Raw genomic sequence first — 19,449 nt, 5'->3', positions numbered from 1 at the left:
GACCTGAATCCGATTGAGCACATCTGGGACATCATGTCTCGCTCCATCCACCAACGCGACGTTGCACCACAGACTGTCCACAGACCATCACCTCATCAGGAGCATGCCCAGGCATTGTAGGGTGCTGTACGGACACACGGAGGCCACACACTACTGAGCCTCATTCTGACTTGTTTTAATGACATTACATCAAAGTTGTATCAGCCTGTAGTGTGGTTTTCCACTTGGATTTTGAGTGTGACTCCATATCCAGACCTCCATGGGTTGATAAATTTGATTTCCATTGATAATTTTTGCGTGATTTTGTTGTCAGCACATTCAACTATGTAAAGACAAAAGTATTTCATAAAATTAGTTCATTCATTTAGATCTAGGATGTGTTATCTTAGTGGTCCCTTTATTTTTTTGAGCAGTGTATGATTCTTATAGCATATAAATACTCTTTTCATTTTAGTGCAGTAATACTTAGCAGTTGAAAGTACAGTGCAAGAAAAATGGATCAAAGTAGCTGTGGCACTTTCTATTACAATATAATGTACCATAAATACTGTAGTTTGTAAAACTTGGAAAGTTTGGCCATTCTATTTCAGTTGTGAATGGACAAGTGTAAAAATCATTGATTTCCACTAACCTTACTACAGCTGTTGAAATCTCAGGATTAAGAACTGGGAATGTTTGGCAGCCATTGAGCTAATTTGGCAAAATGACTGTTAACATATACTATATATAACATGTGGCTGGCAGGAATTCTCAGGCTCAAGATATATTGCATGTAATCCTGTGAAAATGTTGTGTTTTAATTTTTGGGAGATTTTTACCATTTTACATTTATGTTGTATTTTCATAGTTTGATAGTATTCTTGGACATTACAGTTAGTACAATACAGTATAGTATGTTTCTCAGCTTGCATGTGAATTCATAGAATAAGTAAACTTGTCATCAGAAATGAACATTATTTAATTTGGCACTGTTAGATTTCAAAACTTTTTATATGTTGTACATCTTGGCAAAACAATAACCTTTCTAATATACTTCATGAGAAAATGTTATTTCCTTTTTTATAGAAATCATCGCTCAAAAAATCATGACTTTGTCCAAGCTGAAGCACAGGCATGGACTAAGTCCAGTATGTGAGGGTGGGCTAGCAATCCTCTGTGCTCTCTCCTGTCTGATAGTACTCCTCTGTGCTCTCTCCTGTCTGATAGCACTCCTCTGTGCTCTCCTGTCTGATAGTACTCCTCTGTGCTCCCTCCTGTCTGATAGTACTCCTCTGTGCTTTCTACTGTCTGATAGTACTCCTCTGTGCTCTCTCCTGTCTGATAGTACTCCTCTGTGCTTTCTCCTGTCTGATAGCACTCCTCTGTGCTCTCTCCTGTCTGATAGTACTCCTCTGTGCTCTCTCCCATCTGATAGCACTCCTCTGTGCTCTCTCCTGTCTGATAGTACTCCTCTGTGATCTCTCCTGTCTGATAGGACTGCTCTGTGCTCTCTCCTGTCTGATAGTACTCCTCTGTGCTCTCTCCTGTCTGATAGCATTCCGCTGTGCTCTCTCCTGTCTGATAGTACTCTTGTGTGCTCTCTCCTGTCTGATAGCACTCCTCTCTGCTCTCTCCTGTCTGATAATACTCCTCTGTGCTCTCTCCTGTCTGATAGTATTCCTCTGTGCTCTCTTCTGTCTGATAGTACTCCTCTGTGCTCTCCCCTGCCCTACCACCCTCACATACTGAATGCCTGTGCCTCAGCTTGAACAAAGCCATGATTTTATAAGCCATGATTTCTATAAAAACAGAATTAAATGTTCTTATGAAGTATATTAGAAAGGCTAATGTTTTGCCAAGATGTACAACATATATATAATTTTTTTTTTCTGACAGTGCCCATTTAAGTCAAATAATTATTATAAATATTTGGCTTTTTGTTTAAACTTTTTTGTGGAATTTAAAATTTTTATGCATTTATTCATATAAATAAACCTTGAAATATTCCTGTTCACAGTGACACTAGAGTGGACACAATAGACTAACACTTTCTTTTTCATGCTGTTTTCTCAGCTTTGACAAATAGACTGGGACAGAGTCAACAAAGGGTAAGGGATTTAATGTCAATTGAATTTGCACTGTATTCAGCTTTTCTGTCACTCCCTGGTTTCTGGGGAAGGGACTGTACGCCATCAATTCCAGGAGATTTTGATACTCTGTTACATGCTTTGCCTAATACCACTTTAGTGCTCTGTTTGCAGCAATACATGTTTTGCTATACACATGTTTATTCCCTTTGTGTGTATTGGAACTAAACCAAAAAAGGGAGGAAAAAATGCAAATTTAACATAATGTCACACCAAACTCCAAAAATGGTCTGGACAAAATTATTGCCACCCTTTCAAAATTGTGGGAAAAAAAAGATTGTTTCAAGCAGGTGATTCTCCTTTAAACTCACCTGGTGCAAGTAACAGGTGTGGTCAATATAAAAATCACACCTGAAAGCAGATAAAAGGAGAGATGTTCCCTTAGTCTTTGCATTGTGTGTCTGTGTGTGCCACACTAAGCATGGACAACAGAAACAGGACAAGAGAACTGTCTGAGGACTTGAGAACCAAAATTGTGAAAAAAAATATCAATAATCTCAGCGTTACTAGTCCATCTCCAGAGATCTAGATTTGCCTTTGTCCACAGTGTGCAACATTATCAAGAAATTTGCAATTTATGGCACTGTAGCTAATCTCCCTGGGCGTGGACGAAAGAGAAAAATTGATAGTCGGGATGGTGGATAAGCAGCCCCAAACAAGCTCCAAAGATATTCAAACTGTCCTGCAGGTTCGGGTGACATCAGTGTCAGCGTGAACTATCTGTCAATATTTAAATGAAATGAAATGCTATGGCAGGAGGCCCAGGAGGACCCCACTGCTGACACAGAGACATAAAAAAGCAAGACTATCTTTTTGCCAAAATGAACTTGAGTAAGCCAAAATCCTTTTGGGAAAAAGTCATGTGGACAGATGAGACCAAAATAGAGATTTTTGGTAAAGCAAATCATTCTACTGTTTACCGAAAACAGAATGAGGCCTACAAAGAAAATAACACAGTACCTACAGTGGAATATGGTGGAGGTTCAATGATGTTTTGGGGTTGTTTTGCTGCTTCTGGCACTGGGTGCCTTGAATGTGTGCAAGGCATCATGAAATCTGAGGATTACCAATGGATTTTGGGTCGCACTGTACAGCCCATTGTCAGAAAGCTGGGTTTGCGTCAGAGATCTTGGGCCAATGACAATGTCCCCAAACATACATCAAAAAGCACCCAGAAATGGATGACAACAAAGCGCTGGAGAGTTCTGAAGTGGCCGACAATGAGTCCAGATCTAAATCCCATTGAACACCTGTGGAGAGATCTTAAAATTCCTGTTGGGAAAGGCACCCTTTCAATAAGAGAGACCTCGAGCAGTTTGCAAAGGAAGAGTGGTCCAACATTCCAGCTGAGAGGTGTAAAAAGCTTATTGATGGTTATAGGAAAAGGGTGTGCAACCAAATATTATGTTATGGGTGCAAATAATTTTGTCCAGCCCATTTTGGAGTTTGGTGTGACATTATGTCTGATTTGCTTTTTTTCCTCCCTTTTTTTGGTTTAGTTCCAATACAAACATAGGGAATAAACAAGTGTATAGCAAAACAAGTGTTACTGCAGTCCTTTTCTGCGAGAAATACTTAATTTTCTTGAAAAATTTGAGGGGTGCCAAAATTTACGGCTATGACTGTAGATAGCTAGCTAGATAGATAGATAGATAGATAGAATTGTGCACCTCCAACATACGTGCCATCTTGTCCCATCTCACAGATGACAATGTATGGCTTTTTATGCCATATAGTATGTTAAGATTTCAAATTAGGAGGCTTTGTCTTAAAAATTGTATTCTTAAGACATGGACATGCAATAATGTGCTAGCTAAAAGAGGTATTTGACCAGCACTAAATACATTATGAATCTTTCAGAACTGGAATGGGCTCCCTTCTCCAAAGGTGAAATTAGCAAAAATAGGGAGTGAGAGATCAAAACAAGGAGTGGCTTCCAAACTGGATGGAAAATCAGAAGAGGGGAGACAAAAACATCCTCTACTGTAGCTTATCTCTTTGTTTTTTGGTTTCAAAACCAGTATGGGCTCAGTGAATCCAATCCGTACATCAAGCACATACATTGGTATGGGACATATGTGGACAATGTTGTCATCTTTTAGACTGCTTCTAAAAATATGGCAAAAATAGACACCTATTCATACAGGAAACCATTAGCTGAGAATACTATTCTCAGAGCCAATTCATGCCATCCGCGGCACAACATTATTGGTGTTCCGGTTGGCAAACTGATCAGTGTTAAGAGAAACTGCTCTGATAAGTGGAGTTTCTTGACTGAGAAAGACAAATATGAAAGTGCTTAAAAAATAGAGGCTATACGGATTGTATATTGGGTAAAAATTGGATAAAAATTTGGTAAAAATTGGAAGAATCTAATAAGGACTCAAAAAAACAAAAAAAGACAATAAAATAAGAATTGACAGAAACCATGAGCAAAATGAAAAGGTCACTTTTGTTACATCCTATAGTGTAGAACATAGGGAAATTAGGGAGATTGTTAACAAATAAAAGACAGGATCTAATGTTAAACATCATATTGAAATACCGCTGTAATTTTTCCACACGTAGAGCCCCCAATTTAGCCAGGTATTTGTCACCAAGTATGTTACCTGTGACCCATACAAGGAGAAGTGACACGTAGTTCTCTTTGAAAGAGTTTCATAAATGAAATGAGCCTAATGTGTCGTTTACAAGTAGGGGGTTAAATTGTCTGCATTTCTGGACATTAGATCTGGTAGACAGAATATCATAAAACAGTTTATTAACTGTGAGCCTAGTTATATATTGTATAATATAACCTGCGCTATTTGCAAACTATCAGATGTCGGAAGTGCCAAAAGGGTTTTGAAAAACGCATACAAGAGCACATCATGGCTATCTCTAACATACAAAATGTCAATGTGTTAAACATGTCTAAAGCAGTGCAGGCTTGTGTTTTTTTGGCATTGAAAAAAAAATGTAATAACCCGCTAGAGCAGTGTTTCCCAACCCAGTCCTCAAGGCACACCAACAGTCCAGGATTTTAATTTTTCCCTGTTCTATTCCAATGGAGTAACTGAAAAAACCCAGAATTTTGGTGTGCCTTGAGGACTGGGTTGGGAAACACTGCGCTAGAGACGATCATTGGCTGCGAATACTCAGGAACCAAGCTATCCTATGGATTTACCGACTTGACTGCTCCCAACTAAAAAGACTCAATAATAGGACATATTTGTTTCTCCATTATTGAATGGTATTATGTATTTGTGTATCTCTGTACTAGTAGTTTATGTTGCTGTGGTAACTGTGTCCACCTTCTTATTAATGAAAGTGCAAGGTTAATGAATGGAGGTTGTGTAGGAGAACAGAAAAGGTTAATGAAGTTGTGAGCAAGTCTTTTTTGACTTTCATCTTCCCCTTCCCACGTCCTATTCCCTGGGATATAAAAGGTGGTTCACTTCAGTGTGGCAATAGGTTTGGTCAAAGATCAGCTGATCCAAAATCTGCAATTAAGAACGGTATTTAAAGAGGTACTCTGCCTCTAGACATCTTATCCCCTATCCTTTGGATAGGGGATAAGATGTCTGATCGCAGGGGTCCCACCGCTGGGGACCCCGCGATCTCCCTTCTGCACCCGACGTTCATTTAGAGCGTTGGGTGCAGTGCCGGAGGCTCGTGATGTCACAGTCACGCCCCGCTCATTACGACACGGCCATGCCCCCCCAATGCAAGTCTATGGGAGGGGGCGTGATGGCCATGATGCCCCCTCCCACAGACTTGCATTGAGGGGGCGTGACCATGGCATCACAAGCCTCTGCCCTGCATTGCCAGTTATCCGGCACGGAGCGAAGTTCAGTCCGTACACTAGGTGCCGCAGCCGAAATCATTTGGATAGGGGATACGATGTCTAGGGATACGATGTACCCCTTTAAGAAGTGCCGGTTTATGAAACCTTTCTACTGGTTTAAAGGTGTTGAAATGAAATGTGTGAGAGGTTGTAATCTGTGTGAATAGTATGATTGTTTATGAAAATATGATACATTTAGGAAAAAAAGATTTAGGAATTTTACAATTTAGAAAAAAAAAAAACATCTTTGCTCCAGCATGAAAGCTCATAAAATTGTTGTCTTTGGATCTTAGTTCACAGCATTGTATTGTAACATTTTTATGTCAGATTGTCCTCTGTATGTAGGGCATGTCAGTTTATAATTGACAACTGTTGCAAGTCATTCGGGTGTATTAATGAAAACAAAGTTTGTCACGTATAAAACAATTGGGTCAGAAGCCTTTTATCCATTGTATATAGCTGTCTACACCAACAGGTGAATTTACATAGTTCTCTCCTCGTGAGAACAGTCCGGCCATGATTCCTTAACTCTCCTCTTCATGTTTCATTGTTTGTTTGTTTTTTTACTTTCTATGTATCTTTTAAGAGTAAGTAAGGCTGAAATATTTTTGAGGCCTTATTATTGGAGCCGGTTTATGTGCTGCAGTCCATTTTATCATTGCTTACTGTTTATTGTTTTGTTTTTTTGTTGTCATCTGTGATCCTGAAACCAACTTGGAGCTACTATGTTTTATTAAGGATTTTGTCAGAAATTGCCTTATAAAATGCTTTAATTTAACATTGTATTATAGAGGAATGCCTCCAATCAGACATCCTCATATTAACCCGGGTCATTTTTGTTCTGGATTACCATTAACTTAAATGGAACACCCTGTAATAATGTCATCATTAAGCTCTTGTGACGGTGAGGGTCCCCACAGGAGGATTCAATCTTATAACTGGTCTTAAGTCAACCTCAAAAATTATTTGGGTTGTCCAAAGGTTGTATAAAGGGTTAACTGATTATCAGAATTGTTTCCTTCATAATATCAAAAAATGCTAGCCCTCTCTCCATATGAATCAATAAGCCTGCTCATGACACAAGTTCATCAGTTGTCCTTCCTTGGACCACTTTTGGTAGGTACCAACCACTGCACAGTGGGAACACTCTACAAGACCTGCCATATACAGCATGAGAAGCTCTGACCAACTAGTCCTTGTCATTCAAATCCCTAAGTTTGCTATTTTTTCCTGTTTCTGAAACATCAATGTCAAGAACTGACTATTCACTTGCTGTCTAATATATTCAATCCCTTTGTTTGGTGCCAATCTCCTTTTTAGTGGTTTTATTATGCATGGTTGGTGTGCACTTCTATTCTGACTATAGAGTTCCATGGAATATATTAGCAAAGAAAATCCTTCAAACACTCTTCCCTGGGAATCACCGGGCACTGCCAGGAAACAGTCATGAAATAGGCATCAATAGTAAACTAAAAACACAATGTATTGTCATGTACAACGCGTTTCAACACTGGTCCAGCTTCTTCCTCAGGTACAATAATATGATCACAGAGACAAACTAAAATACCCACAATCCCATGACATAATAGCATGCACATGCTATAAAAAAATAGTCTTCCCTTATTACAGCAGCAATAGCTAAGATTAGCAGTCAAGAACTAAACGTGCAACCTATTTAATATATATACAGAACCCACTGAAAAGAATTCTACATGAAATAGTCAAAACACCCATCTCAGTACTTCAGGGTGCAGTAGTTATAAAAAACTGTAATATAAACCTAATTAGATATGTATCAAAAGCGAGTTTAGAGAATAAATAGCGCTATGTAATATGAAATTGACCGTTAAACCCAAAGCTCAATATGTGTTTTGGCTGTTTTGCAAATAGCTGTCAGGTTACCAACCTGGCATGACCTAATACAACTAGCTGAGTTTTATGCTAATATCCATCCAAAGGAAACCTAAATATAAACACACAGAACGTTCCCCCCGTTTATTATGTTACTCATTAGCCTAAAATCTCTCACCAAATTAGAAGGGCATAAAAGGCTGGTGCACCTGGTCTGGACCTGATACCATCTCACTCATCAGTCCCCATATCCTGAAGGAGAAACTTGCTATTTTTGAATTCACCTGCCATCACTAATGCCAGGAGATGGTCAAGATTGATATGGGCATTTTAGAGGTTTTTTGCTTAAAGGGATTTTCTATATATTTTTTTTAAATGATTAAGGACTGGGATCAGCCTAAAATAAAAAATAAATGAAGATAGCCGAGTACGATGCCCGTTTATCTCTGTCAGCTCCCATACGCATACTCTCCTTTTTTTCCTTAGATTGTGGGAGTCCCAGCAATATTACAGTTCTGTATATAGGGCAATATTTTCCAACCAGTGTGCCTCCATCCTTTGGCTGTCCAGGTATGCTGAGAGTTGTAGTTTATACAACAGCTGGAGGAACACAGCTTAGTAAACACTGCTGTAGGAATTAAAGGGGTACTTCAGTGGAAAACAATTTTTTAAATTAACTGGTGCCAGAAAGTAAAACAGATTTGTAAAAAAATAATAATAATCTTAATCCTTCCAGTACTTATCAGTGGCTGTATGCTCCAGATGAAGTTCTTTTCTTTTTGACTTTCTTTTCTGTCTGACCACAGTGCTCTCATCTGACACCTCTGTCTATGTCAGGAACTTTCCAGAGCAGGAGCAAATCCCCGTAGTAAACCTATCCTGCTCTGGACAGTTCCTGACATGGACAGAGGTGTCAGAAGAGAGCACTGTGGTCAGACAGAAAATACATTCAAAAAGAAAAGAACTTCCTCTGTAGTATACAGCAGCTGATATGTACTGGAAGGATTAAGATGTTCAAGTCGTAAATCACTGTCTACGTAGAGGACAGGAGCTTCTTCAGGGTCCTGTACAGTACACACAAAGTCCTAAAATGGAGTCATGTAGTACCACCCTATACTGTAGGGAGGCACTACCAGACAGGAATTCAGTGCATACGCTACAGTAATACAGGTGTTTTACCAATAAAGTGTCCATTCTAATTGGTCAGTTCTTGCAGCCATTGACATGTTTCGCAGATCTGGACTGTCTGTAGCATTATATGTTGAGTCTGGTTTCAAGTTACAATAGTCCAGAAAAGACCATTGTATGTTGAAACTATTGTATGTTGTGGCCATTAGAAGTTTAGGGATCATTGTATATTTATCTTGTTGCTTGAAGGGGTGAGACGCGTCTCCAATGCTGGGATTATATTGTAACTGCCATATATGGGCAGAGCAGTCAATGTTGTGACATTGTTCAGATCATGTGCCCAGCAGCCGGCTACTTTGCATGGCTTCCCGCAACTGCGGGCGCACAGGAGACGTTATCCGGACATATGTGCATGATCCATTCATGGTCTTCAGGTCCCTACTAGTACTCATAGCAAGTCTCTGACCATACTGCAGCCATCTTACATAGGCTGGTATGGTTGTTGACCACAACCATCCATATTGTAATAAGTATATACTCGTAAGTATATACCCTTGATTTCTCTAGTATTTACACATCTGCTTTTGCCCCTGATGAGATCATACGAACAACATGACTGAAACGCGTAGGAACGGAGGTGTGAGTGATCATTGACCTTACCATTCTCTTACTCAGACAGACTGAGCACTACTGATACCTCTCACTGATTTTTAGACTGTGGTGAAGGGAAATAGGGGCTTGTCCTTCATCTGTCCTTGAGTCTTCATGCTTGAGACTTGGACATTCCACTACATTTAGCACATGGTGTTTTTTATGTATCATATTTATTAAAAGTTAATTTTTAGGCACTTCCTGTTTGCCCATATAGGCATGACTTTGCCCTCATGTCACAGTCACAATATAGTCCCAGCCATAGCAACGCTGGGAAATTAATGCTTGGGAGCTAGGATAGGGGGCTCTTCAATCCACATTAATCCAGATCTAAATCCATTCATTTAAAGGAATCCCAATATAAAAATATAATGGAATTATTAAATTGAAAATGCTTTAAAAAGAATCTTAATAATTTTTAGCATGTGCAGAAGTTTAGACATATCTTAATGGCAGTGATAGTCCACCACTGTCTGGTTGTGTGTCATCGGCACGACACCTTATTGTTGTACAAAAAGGATTAGTAGGGCACCTAATGGAAGGAATTGCTGGTGTAAGTATGCTACACATTACCTAAACAGATAGGACCATGAGCAGGGCTTTGCCAAGAATATTTAGCTAAAGTACTACTACCTTGCAGTAGTAGGCATGTACAGTAATTCTTTCCTCTTACTGTCCCTTCTGCAGTATATTGGGAAAAATTGTGTTCTTCCCTCCTGCAATACTTGAAATTATTGTGGTTTAATCAGGAAGAATTTTCTGCCAGTAAAAAAAGAAACTGGAATTCACTGCAATTTATTCAGTAAAAAAAACACAAGTTTTACATTTTTATTGGCTAAATTCTAAAGGAATCAGAATCATTTTGGGAGATTTTCCTGTGTTTAAGTATTAGTGAGATGAAGACTAGGGGAGAATGATGAGGGTTATGCTGGGCATAGTAATCCCTAATGTTTTTTGTCACATGGCAGAGTGGTATTAACCTCTTAAGGACCAGGCCATTTTACACCTTAGGACCCGGCCATTTTTTGAACATCTGACCACTGTCACTTTAAACATTAATAACTCTGGAATGCTTTTAGTTATCATTCTGATTCCGAGAGAGTTTTTTCGTGACATATTCTACTTTAACATAGTGGTAAAAAGAAATTGTAACTTGCATCCTTTCTTGGTGAAAAATGTGAAAATTTTAGGAAAAATTTGAAAATTTAGCATTTTTCTAACTTTGAAGCTCTCTGTTTGTAAGGAAAATGGATATTCAAAATATTTTAATTTTTTTTCACATATACAATATGTCTACTTTATGTTTGCATCATAAAATTGACAAGTTTTTACTTTTGGAAGACATCAGAGGGCTTCAAAGTTCAGCAGCAATTTTCCAATTTTTCACAAAATTTCCAAACTCACTATTTTTCAGGGACCAGTTCAGGTTTGAAGTGGATTTGAAGGGTCTTCATCTTAGAAATACCCCACAAATGACCCCATTATAAAAACTGCACCCCCCAAAGTATATAAAATGATATTCGGCCAGCCTTTTAACCCTTTAGGGGTTTCACAGGAATAGCAGGAAAGTGAAGGAGAAAATTCACAATCTTCATTTTTTACACTAGCATGTTCTTGTAGACCCAATTTTTGAATTTTTACGAGGGGTAAAAGGAGAAAATGTATACTTATATTTGTAGCCCAATTTCTCTCGAGTAAGCACATACCTCATATGTCTATGTAAAGTGTTCGGCGGGCGCAGTAGAGGGCTCAGAACCGAAGGGGTGACAAGGGGATTTTGGAGAGTACGTTATTCTGAAATGGTTTTTGGGGGGCATGTTGCATTTAGGAAGCCCCTATGGTGCCAGAACAGCAAAAAAAAACACATGCCATACCATTTTGGAAACAAGACCCCTTGAGGAACGTAACAAGGATTTAAGTGAGCCTTAATACCCCACATGTGTTTCACGACTTTTGCATATGTAAAAAAATAAAATAAAATTTCACTAAAATGTGTGTTTTCCCCCAAATTTCACATTTTTGCAAGGGTTAATAGCAGAAAATACCCCCCAAAATTTGTAACACCATCTCTTCTGAGTATGGAGGTACCCCATAAGTTGACCTGAAGTGCACTACAGGCGAACTACAATGCTCAGAAGAGAAGGAGTCATATTTGGCTTTTTGAGAGCAAATTTTGCTCGGGGCATGTCCCATATAGGAAGCCCCTATGGTGCCAGGACAGCAAAAAATACCCACATGGCATACCATTTTGGAAACTAGCCCCCTTGAGAAACGTAACAAGGAATTAAGTGAGCCTTAATACCCCACACGGGTTTCACGACTTTTGCATACGTAAAAAAAATAAAATAAATGTCATTAAAATGGGTGTTTCCCCCCCAAATTTCACATTTTTGCAAGGGTTAATAGCAAAAAATACCCCCAAAATTTGTAACACCATCTCTTCTGAGTATGGAGGTACCCCATAAGTTGACCTGAAGTGCACTACAGGCGAACTACAATGCTCAGAAGAGAAGGAGTCATATTTGGCTTTTTGAGAGCAAATTTTGCTCGGGGGGGATGTCGCATTTAGGAAGCCCCTATGGTGCCAGGACAGCAAAATAACCCCCACATGGCATACCATTTTGGAAACTAGCCCCCTTGAGAAACGTAACAAGGAATTAAGTGAGCCTTAATACCCCACACGGGTTTCACGACTTTTGCATACGTAAAAAAAATAAAATAAATGTCATTAAAATGGGTGTTTCCCCCCCAAATTTCACATTTTTGCAAGGGTTAATAGCAAAAAATACCCCCAAAATTTGTAACACCATCTCTTCTGAGTATGGAGGTACCCCATAAGTTGACCTGAAGTGCACTACAGGCGAACTACAATGCTCAGAAGAGAAGGAGTCATATTTGGCTTTTTGAGAGCAAATTTTGCTCGGGGGGGATGTCGCATTTAGGAAGCCCCTATGGTGCCAGGACAGCAAAATAACCCCCACATGGCATACCATTTTGGAAACTAGACCCCTTGAGGAACGTAACAAGGGGTACAGTGAGCATTTACCCCCACTGGTGTCTGTCAGATCTTTGAAACAGTGGTCTGTACAACATTTTTAATTTGCACAGCCCACTGTTCCAAAGATCCGTCAGACACCTGTGGGGTGTAAATTCTCACTGCACCCCTCATTACATTCCGTGAGGGGTGTAGTTTTCAAAATGGGGTCACATGTGGGGTTTTGTTTTTTTTTTGCGTTTGTCAAAACCGCTGTAACAATCAGCCACCCCTGTGCAAATCACCTCAAATGTACATGGTGCACTCTCCCTTCTGGGTCTTGTTGTGCGCCCCCAGAGCACTTTGCGCCCACATATGGGGTATCTCCGTACTCGGGAGAAATTGCATTACAAATTTTGGGGGGCTTTTTTCCCTTTTACCTCTTGTCAAAATGAAAAGTATAGAGCAACACCAGCATGTTAGTGTAAAAAATTTATTTTTTTACACTAACATGCTGGTGTAGACCCCAACTTCATATTTTCATAAGGTGTGAAAGGAGAAAAAGCCCCCCAAAATTTGTAAGGCAATTTCTCCCGAGTACGGCGATACCCCATATGTGGCCCTAAACTGTTGCCTTGAAATACAACAGGGCTCCGAAGTGAGAGCGCCATGCGCATTTGAGGCCTAAATTAGGAATTGCATAGGGGTGGACATAGGGGTATTCTACACCAGTGATTCCCAAACAGGGTGCCTCCAGCTGTTGCAAAACTCCCAGCATGCTTGGACAGTCAACGGCTGTCCAGCAATACTGGGAGTTGTTGTTTTGCAACAGCTGGAGGCTCCATTTTGAAAACAGTGGCGTATCAGACACTTTCATTTTTATTGGGGAGGGGAGGGGGGCTGTGTAGGGGTATGTGTATATGTAGTGTTTTTTACTTTTTATTTTATTTTGTGTTAGTGTAGTGTAGTGTTTTTAGGGTACAGTCACACGGGCGGGGGATTACAGCGAGTTTGAGCTGCCGCGCAAAATTTGCTGCATCGCAAACTTGCAGCCTGATACTCACTGTAAGCTCCCTGCCCATGTGAATGTATCCTGTACATTCACAGGGGGGGACCTCCAGCTGTTGCAAAACTACAACTCCCAGCATGCACAGTCTATCAGTGCATGCTGGTAGTTATAGTTTTGCAACAGCTGGAGGCACACGGGTTGGGAAACACTGAGTTAGGAAACAATGTTTCCCAACCAGTGTGCCTCCAGTTGTTGCAAAACCACAACTCCCAAACATTATCAAGCATGCTGGGAGTAGTAGTTGGCAACATCTTTAGAGCCAGATGTTGCCGAACTACAACTCCCAGCATGCTTGGAGTTGTAGTTTTGCAACATCTGGAGGACTACAGTTTGCAGACCACTAATACAGTGGTTCCCAATCTGTGCCCTTCCAGATGTTGCAAAACTACAACTCCCAGTATGCCAAAACTGTCCAGGCATGCTGGGAGTTGTAGTTCTGCAACATCTGAAGGGCCAGATGTTACAGAACTACAACTCCCAGCATGCCTGGACAGTAAGGGCATGCTGAGGATGTGTAGTTTTGCAACATCTGGAAGGGCACAGTGGTCTCCAAACTGTGGACCTCCAGATGTTGCAAAACTGCAACTCCCAGCATGCCCAGATGCCAAGGGCTGTCTGGGCATGCTGGGAGTTGTAGTTTACAGGGTCCCATTACAGCAATGCATGTCGCTTTACGGCGACGTGCATTGCTGTAAAGGGCCCGACCGCGGCTGAAGATCTACTCACCTGTCGCCGCTGCCAGGATCCGGGTCTTCAGAGACAAGGTAAGTACTGGGGCCGGGCCCCAGCACTCCCCCATCCCCCGCCGCGTCCTCCGGTCTTCCTCTCGTCCTCTCCGGACTTTCAGGGGCCGGGCAGGACAGGAGGAAGTAACCGCCCCCCCTCCAGTGATTGGTCGGTTAACTAACCGACAGATCGCAGGGAATAGGAGGTGGCAGGTTTGCCACCTCGCTCCGATACTTCAGCATGGTCCTGGCTGTCTGTGACAGCCGGGACCATGCGAAATTACCGGGCGGTCGGGTCCCAGAGACCCGATCAGCCCGGTATCGCCGCAGATCGCAAGGGCGATTTCCCTTGCGATTTGCGGCAATCGCCGACATGGGGGGCCTACATGGCCCCCCTCGGCGTTTGCCCTGGATGCCTGCTGAAGGATTTCAGCAGGCATCCAGTTCCGATCTCTGCCCGGCGTGCGGCAGAGACCGGAAAACGCCAGGGAGTATGGATGCGACCTGGGTTCTTAAGGCCCAGAGTGTGAGGGCGTATCCATACGCCCTGGGTCCTTAAGAGGTTAAAGGGGTACTCCGGTGGAAACCTTTTTTTTTTTTTTAAATCAACTGGTGCCAGAAAGTTAAATAGAATTGTAAATTACTTCCATTAAAAAATCTTAATCCTTCCAGTACTTATTAGTTGCTGAATTCTACAGAGGATATTCTTTTCTTTTTGGAACACAGCGCTCTCTGCTGACATCTCTGTCCATTTTAGGAACTGTCCAGAGCAGTGTATGTTTGCTATGGGGATTTTCTCCTACTCTGGACACAGTTCTTTAAATGGACAGATATGTCAGCAGAGAGCACTGTGCTCGTGATGTCAGCGGAGAGCTCTGTGTTCAAAAAAGAAAAGGATTTCCTCTGAAATATTCAGCAGCTAATAAATACTGGAAGGATTAAGATTTTTTAAAAGAAGTAATTTACAAATCTGTTTAACTTTCTGGCACCAGTTGATTTAAAAAAAAAAAAAAAGTTTTCCACCGGAGTACCCATTAACCTGTTGGGGACGGTGGGCCCTCCGCCCACTCCCTTTCTATAACGCGGGGCCACGCTTGGCCTCTAACAATGTGGCTAATAGCGCACGCCACTGATTGCGGTGCCGCGCGCTATTAACCCTTTAGACGCAGGCTTCAAAGTTGAACGCTGCGTCTAAAATGAAAGTAAACTGCTCCTGGCTAGCTCAGTCGCTGTTCTGGATCGCCACGGCGAAATCGTGGCATCCCAAACAGCTGTAGGACAGCAGGAGGGTCCCCTACCTTCCTCCTCACTGTCCGATCGCCGAAGTGCCTGAGATCCAGGCATGAGCAGTCAAGCAGCAGAATCATCGATCACTGGTTTCCTATGAGAAACCAGTGATCAATGTAAAAGATCAGTGTGTGCAGTGTTATAGGTCCCTATGGAAGCTATAACACTGCAAAAAAAAGTGGAAAAAGATCATTTAACCCCTTCCCTAATAAAAGTTTGAATCACCCCCCTTTTCCCATAAAAAAAAATGTAAATAAAAATAAACATATGTGATATTGCTACGTGCGGAAATTTCCGAATTATAAAAATATATTGCTAATTAAACCGCATGGTCAATGGCGTACGTGTAAAAAATAGCGTATTTTGGTCACTTTCTATATCATGAAGAAATGAATAAAATGTGATCAAAAAGTCAGATCAATATATATATATATATATATATATATATATATATATATATGCAGCTAAAAATTTCAGATCACATCATACCACTTCATACACGGAAAAATGTAAAAGTTATAGGGGTCAGAAGATGACAATTTTAAACGCATACATTTTCCTGCATGTAGTTTTGATTTTTTTCAGAAGTACGACAAAATCAAACCTATATAAGTAGGGTATCATTTTAACCGTATGGCACTACAGAATAATGAGAAGGTGTAATTTTTTCCAAAAAATTTACTGTGTAGAAACGGAAGCCCCCAAAAATTACAAAATGGTATTTTTTCTTAAATTTTGTCGCACATTGATTTTTTTTTTTTATCCATTTTGCTGTAGAATTGTTTGGGCAAAAAAAATAAGCCATTATATGGATTTTTAGGTGCAAAATTGAAAGGGTTATGATTTTTAAAAGGTAAGGAGGAAAAAACGAAAGTGCAAAAATGGAAAAACCCTCCATCCCCAAGGGGTTAACGCAAAGTTCCTCTGTGACCCACAACCTTTTGTCAGTGAAGCTGTTTCTGCATACAAAGCACAGGAATAAGACCTCTGATGCTAAGATTCAGTGAAACAACTAATAAACTTTACTGAACCCTTTCTGTAAACCCAATGAAATACAGATACTTTAATATAGCTTTCTTGAATACAACTTTGGAGTCAGGGGAATAGAGAGTTAGTCACTGTCCCTTTTTTGTTTGTTTTTATAGCAGCTTTTCTGAATGTAGGATGACTTAGCAGGTCTTAGGGTTTCCTAGCTTTCAAGTTTTCAATTACAAATTTCTTAAACTACGGAACGAGGACCTTCTAGGGTTGCTTTGCCGTAGTGGGAGGTGCAATATAGGGCTCCACTTTAATGACTCATTGGCACTAATCTGTGAAACGACACCCAGAAATGCTCATTAAGGGAAGTCCCCCTGACATGAAAGAACTGACTCAACAATTTGGATTGTAAAAGATTTGGATTTTAGAAGACAGAGAGGCACTTGTACAATGTTTCCTCTCTTCAAAGAACTCTCCCTCTTGGGCTGAAGTGTAGAAAAAATGTATCCTCTCAGCGTAGACCGAAGCTGGGATCAGAAACAGCAACTTGAATGCAGAAATGTATAAAATGGTAATTGGAGATGAGCGAACTTACAGTAAATTCGATTCGTCATGAACTTCTCGGCTCGGCAGTTGATGACTTTTCCTGCGTAAATTAGTTCAGCCTTCAGGTGCTCCGGTGGGCTGGAAAAGGTGGATACAGTCCTAGGAAAGAGTCTCCTAGGACTGTATCCACCTTTTCCAGCCCACCGGAGCACCGGAAAGCTGAACTAATTTATGCAGGAAAAGTCATCAACTGCCGAGCCGAGAAGTTCGTGATGAATCGAATTTACTGTAAATTCGCTCATCTCTAATGGTAATCCTTAGCACTCTGGTAGACCTCAATGTGTGCATAAAACTAATGCAAAGCCAAGAAACTCATTTGTATGATTCTCCAGTACTTGATATGCACAATATATACCCAGTAAACTTTTATACACTGAGTCACCCGACAACTCTATAGTGGGTAATAGCTGGAGAAACTGTACTGGGACACTGTAGTAGAAAAGCCAGTATGTTTCTAATACTTGTACAGTGGTCCCTCAAGTTACAATATTAATTGGTTCTGGGACGACCATTGTATGTTGAAACCATTGTATGCTGAGACCAGAACTCTATGGAAACCTGGTAATTGGTTCTAAAGGCACCAAAATGTCATCCAAAAATAGGAAAAAGTGAGAATGAAAGAAAAATAAGTAGATAACTAATATAGATAAATCAAGTCCTTACATATAAAAGTAATAAAGATCTGCTGTGAGCTGCAAATCACGGTCTATGTCAGGTTTTCCCAAGCAGGGAGCCTCCAGCTGTTGCAAAACTACAACTGCCAGCATGCCCGGACAGCCAAAGGCTGTCCGGGCATGCTGGGAGTTGTAGTTTTGCAACAGCTGGGGCCTCCCTGCTTGGGAAACACTTGTCTATGTAGAGGACAGGAGCTTCTTCAGGGTCCTGTACAGTAAACAAAATGTCCTAAAAAAGTAACATGGAGTCGCCCTCACCTGGTGTCCAAAGGAGCAGCTAACCCTGGCACAGGTAAAGAGTACAGAACATGTAATACCTCCCTGTACTGTAGGGGGTGCTACCAGACATCAGTCAGTGCATACACTTCAGTAATACAGGGGTTTTACCAGTAAATTGCCCATTCTGATTGGCCAGTTCTTCCGGCCATTGACACGTTTCAAAGATCTGGATGGTCCGTAACATTATATGTTGAGTCTGGTTTCAACTTACAATGGTCCAGAAAAGACCATTGTATGTTGAAACTATTGTATGTTGAGGCCATTGTAAGTTGAGGGATCACTGTACTTGTATCTGATCTATTTCACATCTATTGTGTCACAGACTCATCTTTATTTTCTGACTTCTAAAAGATGATATAGAAACAATATTATGGCACGTAGCTTTGTGACAAAAATGTTGTACTTGGTAGTATCTACAAATGATGGCTACAATTTGTAGAATATATGGTAAGTATTTGCAGACCGATGATCTCCAGTGTAATTGCTATGTTACGTAAATATTTTTCGGCAGGGTGGCAGTGGTTTGTTTTTAGTAAATATAGAATAGTATTAGATTTGAAAGAACAGGGAGTGAATGTTATGGAGACTACTGAGTTTTTCTCCCTACAGTTTCCATTATTCCAGTAGTCCTGTAATATAACTGCAGCAGGAAATGCAGGAGCGGCTGCTCTTCTAGTATATATAGGGACATCCCAGCTATCCCTCAAGGACACATAGGTCAGGCATGCTACTTTTCAACATGCCCAATCCTTATGTTTTCTGGGAGATGAAAAAAATGTCTGCCAGTGGCTTTCTCCACTTTTAGGACACAAGCATGTTTTGCGTGCATGTGTAAATGAGGATCGAGAGAGCTATTGGCCAAACTAACGATTGGCTGTCAGCTAACTTAAAGTGAATCTGTCATTAGTATCACCGGCACTAACTTATTGGTATAGTCTTGTAGTGCGGGTGATGCTGATAAACATCATACTTACCATTCCATGATCCGTTCTTTTGTTCCGACTATATTGTTATTTTTCTTCATATGCTAATGAGGAGCATGGGGACTGTCTGTCTTCAATCTTCATAGGAAGCACTTCCTCCCCAGTGCATAGGCTACATACTGCCTCCACACTGCTCTTCTCCGCATGCGCAGCTGACATGAAGTGAAATCTTTTTGAAAGAGGGTTGTCCGCTGTGAAATAGGAGCCTCAGTACAGGGGGAGGAAGTTCTTCATATGACTTCCTATAGCACTGTGCATGGGGGCTTGGGAACATTCCCTGTGCACCATGCTC

At 40.8% G+C, this 19,449-nt stretch overlaps 1 protein-coding gene across 12 annotated transcripts in view; it reads left to right on the top strand.

Annotated features, from left to right (window-relative positions):
* Positions 1 to 19,449, top strand: part of BMPR1B (bone morphogenetic protein receptor type 1B) — a 473,407-nt gene that overhangs the window by 289,063 nt on the left and 164,895 nt on the right. For 10 of the 12 annotated variants that reach the window (XM_056567256.1, XM_056567261.1, XM_056567325.1 and 7 more), the window contains one exon: positions 2,053 to 2,087. The exons of the other annotated variants lie outside the window; for them this stretch is intronic. The gene's annotated coding sequence lies outside the window, so the exon portion shown is untranslated. The remainder of the gene's footprint in view (positions 1 to 2,052; positions 2,088 to 19,449) is intronic. 12 annotated transcript variants of the gene reach the window in all.

This window comes from Hyla sarda, chromosome 1, assembly GCF_029499605.1.
Source record: "Hyla sarda isolate aHylSar1 chromosome 1, aHylSar1.hap1, whole genome shotgun sequence".
Classification (NCBI taxonomy): domain Eukaryota; kingdom Metazoa; phylum Chordata; class Amphibia; order Anura; family Hylidae; genus Hyla; species Hyla sarda.
The sequence above is the reverse complement of the archived record's forward strand: the minus strand, read 5'-3'. Positions and strand labels throughout refer to the sequence as shown.